A 12,326-nucleotide genomic window follows, 5' to 3' on the forward strand; every position below is an offset into this window, starting at 1 on the left:
TCAAAACAATCTGATTATTCCTTATCTATTTTTTCACATTTAGAATATGGTTACAAGGGGAAAATTGCGTGCATTCCTTATTGTTTGATTTTTCCTATTTAAATTTTTGCAGTACTCCAGTAGACAGGCCAGTCTGTCTGCAGTCAAATTGTACGATTTCGACAATTAGTCGAATTCGATAAAATTGAACTACGCCGAAGTACCCTGAGTGGCCGGCTTAGATATATTGGCTTGGACGGCACAGACGTTCGCATAATTATTGCAAATTTGTATTGCAATCAAACAAGATCAGTTTTAGTAGACTGCTTGGAATCACAGGCTCTTAGCTCATAGCTCATAGCAGTCACCGTGTAGTCCATGTGGTGAGACCGCTCCCGTCTGGAAAAATTTCTGATTCGGTTTCTTTGTGGATTCCTATTTAAAAATGTCCCCTTTAAACAAATCTGAAGGGTGCCGAGAGGAATTTTTGGCTAGAAATTGTTTAAACAATTTTTTTAAACAAATATAAAAGATCACGATTTTTTGCTCTGCCACATATTTTTTAGATTTTTTGGGTCATTCTAAACAAGAAAGGTACCTTTTTCTTAAAAATTGATAGTTTTCGAGTTATAGGCGATTTAAAATCTGAAAAATGCGAAAATACGCATTTTCGAGGCCTAAAGACTCATATTTAAGTTAGTATTTTTGAGGTTGCCAAATACTTAAATTGAAGTTTAAACATTCAGCTTCAAGATTCTGAAGAGTGATTGCTTCTAACCTAAACTTAAACTGTTGTTTTTTAATTTTTAAATATACATGCTTTTCTCCGAAAAATATTTTTTTAGATTCCTTGGGACATTCTGAATAAAATAAGTTTCTTGACATTTTTCTCAAAAGTTAACAGTTTTAAAGTTATAAGCGATGTAAAATCCAAAAACGCGTCTTTTTGGCATTTTTCGGATTTTAAATCGCTTATAACTTTAAAACTATTAACTTTTGAGAAAAATGTCAAGAAACTTATTTTATTTAGAATATCCCAAAGAATCTAGAAAAATATTTTTCGGAGGTAAATAGGAGATTTTTGAAAAAGAGCGCGCCGCACCGGCAAAAAAATCGGATAAACACTCATATTTAACAATTAAGAAACGACGGTATAAATTAAGGTTAGACGCGATCACTCTTCAGAATCTTGAAGCTGAATGTTTAGTCTTCAATTTAAGTATCTGGCAACCTCAAAAATACTAATTTAAATATGAGTTTTTAAGCCTCGAAAATCTATATTTTCGCATTTTTCAGATTTTAAATCGCCTATAACTTGAAAACTATCAATTTTTAAGAAAAATTACAAGATACCTTTCTTGTTTACAATGACCCAAAAAACCTAAAATATATATTTCAGGGCAAAAAATCGTGATCTTTTGTATTTGTTTAAAAAAATTGTTTAAACAATTTCTGTCCAAAAGTTCCGCCCGGCACCCTTCAGATTTGTTTAAAGGGGACATTTTTGAATAGGAATCCACAAAGAAACCGAATCAGAAATTTTTCCAGATGGGAGCGGTCTCACCACATGGACTAATGGGTATTCGGTGCTCCAAGGGTCGGTCGGTTCTAATGTCAGATTCGTGGTAAGCAACCCCAAAAACTCCCGAGTAATCTACTTGCATTATTTTAGTGCCGAAAACATTAATTTAGTGCTGGGCACCAGGTGATCCTAGGATCGGTTCTGATGGCGCATTCGTGTTCAGCGGCTCCAAAATCCTCCAAGTAATGTGTTTGCTTCAATTTAGTGCCGAACACATTAATTTAGTGCTGGGCACCAGGTACTCCTAGCATCGGTTCTGATGGCGTATTCATGTTCAGTAACCACAAAAACCTCCGAGTAACAAAATCATGTCCTTTGTATACTGATTTTGGCATGTTTTCATAAAATTTGATATTGCTCCAAAAATTGCATGCACTCTCGGATACATTTTATGCACTGTAAATTGAATTATGCATTTTAACCCATTTTTCTACTGTGGAGTTTTTTCCTGGCTTCGCGTCATCCTGAACACAATGCAAGTTGCAAGTCTCTTGGTACTGTATTTAACAATCGATTTATTCCGGTGTTTTTTGTTCCAAATGTCTGGGTCTGAATATTTAATTTGCCTTTTCGATTTTATGTTGTCTGATTAAATCTTAAATGTCATTTTTAGCTATTATATTTTAACATCATTCCCCATGCTTTTAAAATAAGTGCTTTTAAAATAAGTGCTTTTAAACGTACCTATATGAAAATTCGATTGGTTTTTATTTTATTTATACCTCACTAGGTCGATAGCATCCTTTTTATTAATCATCACATTCATTGGAAGCTAAATAATATTTCTTCCTGACGACCAAACTATATAATAAGAAAAAAGAGGCTACTTTAATTACATGTTTAATTCAATTACACACATGTCTCAATTAATCGAAGAATACGCGGTCGATATTTTATTAGCCAGAAGAATTTGAAAATTGAACCCTGTCAGTATTTGAAACATTAATTTTTGGATTTTTGAAAACATTTAAGGGGATGGGTACGTATTTTCGACTGCAATTCTATTCAAATGGGGATTCATTTTTTTTCGAATCCCGAGAAAACTAATAAGTATTTTAGACAAATTTAAACGCAGAATGAAAGATTACGTTATTAACGAGGGCCGAAAGTCCCTGAGAACTTCTATAATATTTATTTTAATAAGTTACAGGGGTGAAAAACTAAGAGAAAATTTAGTGTGATTTTTAATTTCAAATATCTCATTCAAAATAAACTTTCTATTTATTCTAAAGGACTTTTGGCCCTCGGTAATAATTTAGTCTTTCATTCTGCGTTTAAATTTTTCAAAAATATTTAATGGTTTTTTCAGGATTCGAAAAAATGAACACAATGTCCGTGGTAATATTTCCCTAATCTATCTTTGTCTTACAATGCACTCAGTAGAATAGAATATTGTCAGCATATTGTCAGTCAGACAGTGACAATCAGTGACAATTTTAAATATTTGACATGGCATCGGGAATATTTAAGTTGTTGATTAAATAATATTGATACCTATAAAGTGTATTTGATAAAAATAATTGATTTAAGACGTGAACTTAGGAAAAAGTTATTTATGTAATTTATAAAAATAGGTATTTATAAAAGGTGTATTATTTGTGGGAGATCCAAGCAGATAATACATCAGGATAATATATTCTGTGATCCAAGTATTTTGTTGTTAAAGATGTTCAAAATTGTAAGCGTTCCATAGTAACAATATATTATTAAAAAATCATTTTAACACTTTTCCTCTTTTCTCGATTGAGTATTAGTTTTTGTTGTACATATACAAGGTGTTTCATTGATAATTGTCCATATAGTAACTGGAGAAACCTTAGTACAAAATACGAATATTTAACTTAAAACACTTAAATAAAATGTGGTTCCTTACTAAGTTACAGGGTGTTTTATCTAAAAATTTAAAAAATATTTTTGCTCAGCATTTTAAAACTATTCGACGTATCCTTTTCATTCTTGGCAGGAAGTATACGTACTATACAAACTACTAAATTATGTTAAACAAACGTTTCTGTCTATTACCAGAGGCGTACGACGTGGGAAAGTGAATGGTTGACCCTTTCCAAATTCTACACCACTGGCGGAATTGCTATTTTACTACAATTTTTGGTTTCTCCAATACTTTCTATGAAAATAATATACTCTTCATTCGTAACGATAAAGTCATTAGTTTTCGAGATCTTTGAAGATAAAAATGAAACGACACAGTTATTTTGATTAATGTATTGTGCTTCATTTTTAATTTCAAATATCTCGAAAACTAATCGTTTTATCGTTACGAATGAAGAGTATATTATTTACGTAAAAAGTATTGAAAAATAAAATAATTACACTAAAATAGCAATTTCGTCATTGACGTAGAATTTGGGAAGGGTCAACCAGCCACTATCCCTGTCGTACGCCTCTGGTAGTAGTTAGAAACGTTTTTTATTTTTTTTTTAATTTAGTAGGGTGTACAGTACCTACACTTTCTGCCAAGTATAATAAGGATACGCCAAATAGTTTTAAAGTACTAGGTACAAATAATTTTTAAATTTTAATCATATATGAATCATATCATAAATTAATCAAAATAACTGTGCCGTTTCATATTTAACTTCAAACATCTCGAAAACTAATGGCTTTATCGTTACCAATGGGAAGTATATTATTTACGTAAAAAGTATTGGAGAATCTAAAAATGGCACTAAAATAGTAATTCCTCCAGTGGCGTAGAATTTGAGAAGGTCAACCATTCACTATCCCATGTCGTACGCCTCTGGTAGTAGCTAGAAACGTTTGTTTATTATAATTTAGTAGGGTGTATATTAGTCGCACTTTCTGCCAAGTATGAAAATTAAATTTCGAATAGTTTTAAAATGCTGAGCAAAAATAATTTTTAAATTTTTCGATAAAATACCCTGTAACTCAGTAAGGAACCACATTTTATGTAAGTGTTTTAGGTTAAATCTTCGTATTTTGTGCTAAGGCTTCTCCAGTTACTATATGGACAATTATTAATGAAACACCCTGTAAATTATTACAATCACTGAATATACAGTTAGTGAAAAAATTATCACTCTTATTAACTGAATTAATAATATGCAATTATACAAATAACAGTTATCCAAGAACATTCTTTTTTTTATTATTTAATTTGATGGCTTCGGTAAAGACCAATTAGCCATCCAAGAACATTCAAAAGCTACTTCTTTAAGTTAATGATCAGTGGCGAAGCGTCCATGTAACCACTGTTACCATTGGTAACAGTTACAAATCTTGCAAATAAATATTTTATGACTACTACGAAATAATTCCATTTATATTTTTTACCAACAGAAATACTTGTTTTAGTACCTAATTCAGTAAATACCCAACTAGACGCACGAAAATATTGGCGAGATATGTGAATCCATGACATGTTATCATATGCCGTTACCAATACTGGCACTGGTAACTGTAACGCAGGAGAAACTTCGCCATCGCTCGGGACTAGCTCTGAAAATTTTGAAGGACCGACGGGTCTAGAGACGGCGCGCGGGCACGCTGTGCATATCATTATTGTTACCATTTTGAAGATTGGTAAAACGTTGGTTTAGTATGTTTAGTACCTATTACAGATTGCAGTGTGCGTGCATTTAAACATGGAAGAGTGTTGCTACGTATTGCGTAATTGATCAACTACTTGAAAAGTCATTCTACTTGTATATTTTTTTATATATTATTTTAAAGAAAAAAATGATATTATTGAAAATGGAAGAATTGAAATATAAACAATAGTTTTCAACATCTGTTCTTTTTCCTACTTGTTCATTTTCTATGTTAATTTTATGGTAGAATAATATGTTTAGTTTGTTTATTATTTATTGTTATACCTGTTACATATACATAATTACATGCATATAATTTGGGAATAGTGATTTGTTTAATTTTATCCCACAGGATTGAAAACAAAAACTTATACTTGGGAGTTTCAAAATATTTTTTTAAATAAGATTTTTTTACATCTGGTTTTGGTAACACTTTAGAAAAAGTCACGCGTCGCCACATGATGACATTTTCAAGTGGAATGACATTTTAGTAATGTTTACATATCCATACCATTGTTAATTTTACTACACGTAATTTGCCGTGTAAAGACGAAAAAGCAGGGATAGCCGTAAAATATTTGCGAATTATGTACCGATGGCCTTAACGTCACAAATAGGAGGTACCTATATTTTATGAAATCAATTTTTACATTCCAATCAGCATCAAATATGTAACAGACTATGATACTTGTACCTACTTACCGGCAATATTTTTTTTCTATTATTCCATGTTTTATTCCAATTTTGTGCAGATCCTCTTGGGTTTTTTCAAGCACGACTCAGATAATATTTCGCAAACCAGCTTTTCGTTGGGGAATTCTAGTTTTAACTGAATTTATCAGTCAAATGTAGTTTTGACCAGTTAAAACTAGAATTGTCTAAAGTGCATAGTTAAAACTAGTTTTTCCTAGTAAATTCTGGCTTTAACTGAAATCGGGTTTGAATGGTAACATTGATACGTACTGTCAAAGGGTCAGTGGTAATAATTAGGAAAAGTCTATTATCCCGTGAACGTATTTTATAAAGTTATTTTATTGAAGTGTTTGATCTTTTTGTAGTATTGAGAAAATTGATGAATTCAACATTAAACAGCTTGAACACCATGCAGACTATTACTAATATAAAGATAAATATGGAAAGGTAATAAATAAATTAAAAAAAAGTCACAACAACAAAGTTAATGTTGTTAAGAAGATTTAATATTACCTAAAGTTGGGAAATACAAAACTATCGAGTGACTTACATAAAAAAGCAATTAATATTTTTAATATATCAAATTTTTGAGTAAACTGTGATACAGATGCAAATTTTTCACAAATTGAATTATCAACACTACGATATTACTAATACTCGTCTTTGTCTGGGGACCCAAAAGTCGGAATTGCAACTTTTCCTTTATTTAACTACAATATTATATTTATTTTTTATAATTATAAAACCTATTAAATTTTATTGATAAATAAATAAAACTTTATTGATTTATAAAACCAAATAAACAATAAATGCAAATAAACCGAACATGGCAAAAATATGCTAATGTCACTGTCACTTAAAATCATAAAGGTCAAAATTTATAGTAAACAATATATTAGAGACATGTCATATTGCTTGTTCTTGTTAGAATAGAATAGAATAGAAATATGCTTTATTGTCACTGAAAATTTTTACAATTTTATGGACAAAGCTTACATACAGTCAAAAGAAAACATAATATCAATAACAAATAACTACTACAATTTACTAAAATTAGATAAATCGTCAATATATGTACAGTATAATATAAGATATAAAAGCCAAGACAAAACAAAAGACAAAAAAAATTTATTGCAAAATTTATATAAATTGCAAATTGAACATACAACAAATAAAATAAAAATATATAAAGAACTGACAAGTTTATGCTCCTGCGTATGAAACCCAATTTTCTTAGTTATTCATTAAGAAATTCTTCTATTATGGTCTTTTAGATAGATAGGCTTTTGTCATTTTACGGAACTTTGGGAAAGATGTTGCAGATTTAAGTTGTAACGGGAGATGGTTGTACAGTTTCTATGCGGAATATAATATAGATTTCTTTACTAACTCAGTGGATGGAATCGGTGAAAAAATGTCAAAGATTGAATTTCTGGTGGAGTAAAGATGATTGGGCCTTGCTGGAAAGACATGAAGATGTTTACGAATTAAACAAACCGTTTCTAGGATATATAAAGATGGAAGTGTTAAAATTCCGTGATCTCTGAAGTAACTTCTGCAATGTGTAGATCTTCTGAGGCCAAACAGATATCTTATTGCTCTTTTTTGCAATTTAAAAATAACATCTAATTGAGCAGCTGTACTAGAACCCCAAAAAGGAAGACCATATCGAAGATGAGACTCGAACAACGAAAAATATGTTATTTTAGAAGATGCTAAACTGAGTTCCCTTGAGACAAATCTTATTGCATATCAAGCTGAGGCGAGTTTCTTACTTAACGAATCGATATGAAGGGACCATTTGAGGTTGCTGTCTAAAAAAATACCAAGAAATTTTACAGAATCAACAGCACTGATCTGGCTGATATTAAGAGGCAGAGGTTGAAGAGCTCGTTTATAGGATAATGCGACTGTTTATTTACGTTAAAAGAGAGTAAATTAGAGTCAGACCAGATCTTTATTGTCAGTAGATCCGAAGTTATAGTTTCATGAAGAGATGCAATAGTTGAGTTGCTCCAAGTGATACTGGTATCATCAGCAAAAAGAAAAATTTTCCCATCGATTTTTAAATTAGTGATGTCATTTATAACGATAAGGAACAGAAGAGGACATAATACTGAACCTTGTGGTACTCCACATACAATGTTTTTGAGACTAGAGTCAGTATCATTTGCTCTAACTAGTTGTTTCCTATTATTCAAGTAGGATTGGAACCAATTTAAAAAAATACCTCGAATTCTATAGACATTTAGTTTTGTAATCAAGATGTCGTGATTTACACAATCAAAAGCTTTGGCATAGTCGCAGAAAACAGTGGCAGTACAAAGATTATTGTTTAGTGCTTGGTAGACCTCATGTAGTACAGAAAACACGGCTTCAGTGGTACAATTATTTGTTAAAAAGCCCAACTTATTTTGTGATAAAATGTTGTTATCAACGATAAAGGACATAAGTCGAGTTTTAATGAGTCTCTCGATAATTTTGGAGAGTACCGGTAGTAAGGCAATAGGTCAGAGTTGCAGGCATAAGATTTTTCACCATCCTTATGAAGAGAAATAATAATGGCTGGCTTTAGGCACTCTGGAAATTTACCTTTTTCGAAGGAATCATTAATTAGAGAGACGAGGATTTCCAACACACTTTCTGTGAGATTAGAGAAAATATTTATAGATTGTCCATCAGTACTACAATATGATTTGCTTTTGATACTATTGATTGTTTGGATCAGTTCAGAGTTATCGACTGGTCTTAAAAAGAATGAATTCGAGACCTTTCTTGAGTTAGGGAGATAGGAAATGGGATCTTGTTGCGGCAAAATAGTTGATGTTATATTTTTACTCACATTAACGAAGAAGACGTTTAGACTTTCAGGATTTGGAACGGAAAATGATTGACCTGTATGAGTTTAATTTCGAAGATCGTTTATTATAGACCAAGTTTCTTTTGCAACACTTTTAGAGCTTCCCAGACGATTTTGATAATAGGTTTTTTAGCTGATTTGACAAGTTTTAGATATGTTGTCCTGTACTTCGTGATATATTCAGTGACAGAAACATTGGTAGTAAATTTCTTGATGTATAGTAGTGAACGCATATTCTTGGCTGATATGCGAATACCTTTCGTAACCCAAGGTTTCCGATGTTTTGGCTTAATTGGGATTAAAGGAAATGTCTTATTGAAGATGCGGAGAAGCTTATCGAGAAAAACACTGAAATTATAGTCCGCGTCTATAGAAGGAAAGTGCCACTCAGAAGTTAAGCATAAATTTTGGAATTTACGAAAATTCTGGGCGGAAAAAATCCTACCTAAACGTCGGGTTTTTGAGGAGGGTTTGCTGAAGATGTTAAACTTCGTATACACTGCTTCATGATCAGATAGTCCCGCATTAATAACTGTAGAGCAAACATCAAGGGGTGAGGAATCGGAGACAATATAATCGATTATGGTAGATGTAGTTTTTGTAATCCTTGTAGAATTAACGTGCATTGAGAGACCATACGATCCAAATATGTTGGCCAGGGACACTTGGGTAGCACAAGTAACAGCATAATTAATGTTAAAATCACCGCATAGAATTTTTCTGCTTTTATGAGGCAGGTCATCTAACAAATTTAGCAGGTTCTGAAAAAATAGTTCCACGGTAGAGTCAGGTGATCTATAAATGCAAATAATGTAAAGATTAAGATTTTTATTATAAACTAAGGGAAACTCAAAGAAGTATTCACTTATCAAAAAGTCATATTTTGTTACCACAGAAAAATCATTATTTCTAGAGAGCCTCCAGAGGGTGCCTCCATGAGCCGAACTTGGACGATCATACCTGGCAATTGTGTGTGGTATATTTTTCTACAAAAAGGGGCTCGTTGACTTCAAGCCAGTGCTCTGTAACCGCAACTATCGGGGGAAATCCTAATTCCTCCAGAAACAAAAATAATTCATCAGTTTTATTTCTTATAGAACGAATATTAATCAGAAACATGCCAAAGTTGTCATCACTAAAATATGTTTAACTTATTGTGGTTTCTATGGACAAGCGGTTTAATTTTGCGTATATACTAGTTTCTGTGGGTAAAAAAGAGACCTAGTATAAAAAGTAATTCGTGAATAATTTCATGCATGGGAAAAGTTAGAGTGGAAGAACTATTGCCTGGGGACCCAAAAGTCAGAATTGCAACTTTTCCTTTATTTAACTGAAATATTATATTTATTTTTTATAATTAGAAAACCTAGTAAACTTAATTGATAAATAAATAAAACTTTTATGATCTATAAAACCAAATAAAAAATAAATGCAAATAAACCGAACGCCTAAGTTTGCTAAGAAGAATTGTTTGCTTTGTGTGGGTAAAAGGTCACTCTAATATTTCAGGCAATGAGAAAGTAAACTATTTTGCTAAAGACGCCACTTTAGTGGGCCTAGAATACAATGAGTTGCCCAAATGGGATATAGTTGCAGCTAGGAAGAAACACGTTAGACTTGGTTGGGAAATTGAGTGCCAATCCTTTACTAACAGTAGCAAGAATACATATTGCAATATATATCCAACTCTTCCGTCTTCTCTCCTAAACGAGAGAAGTTCCATCTCTCGAAAAATTTACACCATGTACGTTAGATGCCTTTTTGGACATGCTACAGTAAACTCATACCTGTATAAAATAAAACTATCAGAAACAGATACATGTGAATGTGACGGCAGTGTTGATGACCTTAACTACTGGATATTCCAGTGTCGGTATAATCAAGAAGCAATAAAATATTTATTTGAAGCCATCTCCCAACAAAAAATCATATTACCATTGAACGTCGCTTCTCTCCTATATTTAAGCAGTCGTAACCCAACCATTAGATCAATTTTATGGGAATTTTTCAAACGGACCAAACGGAAAATTTAAACCTCCTCTTCAAACAGTGTTGCATGAATGCGAAATGTTAGGGCCGTAGTTGTATTTTCCTACTGTTTTTCCTTTTATGTTATTTTCCTGTAACCGTTGCCTGTATTGTCTGTTTAAAAAAAAGTCGCTATGACGGGCACCTTAGCGTGAAGCGTGTGTCCATGTTATTCCTTGTTGTACAATCTTCAATAGTGTTTCCAATGGGAAGGTTAGGAAATCGAGTGAATGTGCGTAATGGAAATTGACCGGCATAAACTATATATTATTTTTATTTTTTTACTGTATATATATATATATATATATATATATATATATATATATATACATACCAATCGGACAATTAGAAGCCCGGAATACTTAACAGACAACCCACAGCCCGGGTGAAATATTCATCTTATAGGAGTGTATTTTCTATTAAAATGATCAGGGTAACGAGCTTATCAAGAGCAACCTGAGAGGGGAAATAATTTCCTTCATTTATTTTTTTATATGTACTAAATAGACTATTAGTAGCCCGGAGTATAATCCAGCAAATCGAAGCCCAAATGTGTAAAAAAGTATACTTAATACATTTTAGGAAGCCCTGCTGTGTTGCCAGCTTACTTTACGACCCGGGCTTTGAATTGACTGTGTGCTCTTTACATGGGATCACGCATTATATGTTTTTTGTTGGTTCTTTAGTTTATAGCAGGGACTCCTAATGAGTGTTGGTCAAGTCCTTTGGAAGTTGAAATTCACAACAGTTACAAGTCAAATGTGACTAAAATAGAATTAGACCATTTTGAATTTCCACTCTTCAATTATTGTTTAAGGCCATCGGTACATAATTCGCAAATATTTTACGGCTATCCCTACTTTTTCTGTCTTTACACGGCAAATTACGTGTATTAAAATTCACACTGGTATGGATATGTAAACATTACTAGAATGTCATTCTACTTGACAATGTCATGATTAACTTTAAAGAGATGGCTTTTAAATGTTCTTGGATAACTGCTATTTGTATAATTGCAAATTATTAATTCAATTAATAAATGTGATAATTTTTTCACTAACTAGGTATTCACTGATTGTAATAATTTATATGTACAACAAAAACTAATACTCAATCGAGAAAAGAGGAAAAATGTTAAAGTGATTTTTTAATAATATATTGTTACTATGGAACGCTTACAATTTTGAACATCTTCAACAACAAAATACTTGGATCACAGAATATATTATCCTGATGTATTCTCTCCTTGGACCTTCCACAAATAATACACAATAAACAACTTTTTATTAAGTTCACGTCTTAAATCAATTATTTGTCAAATACACTATATGTATATCAATATTATTTAATCAACAACTCAAAATATTCCTGATGCCATGTCAAATATTTAAAATTGTCACTGATTGTCGCTGTCTGACAAGCAATATGCTGACAATATTCTATTCGACTGAGTGCGTTGTAAGACAAAGATAGATTTGGAAAATATTACCACGGACATTGTATTCATTTTTTTCGAATCCTGAAAAAAACAATAAATATTTTTGAAAAATTTAAACGCAGAATGAAAGACGGAATTATTGCCAAGGGCCGAAAGTCCCTTAGAATAAATAAAAAG

The sequence above is a fragment of the Diabrotica virgifera genome, chromosome 6 (assembly GCF_917563875.1).
Source record: "Diabrotica virgifera virgifera chromosome 6, PGI_DIABVI_V3a".
In the NCBI taxonomy this organism is placed as follows: domain Eukaryota; kingdom Metazoa; phylum Arthropoda; class Insecta; order Coleoptera; family Chrysomelidae; genus Diabrotica; species Diabrotica virgifera.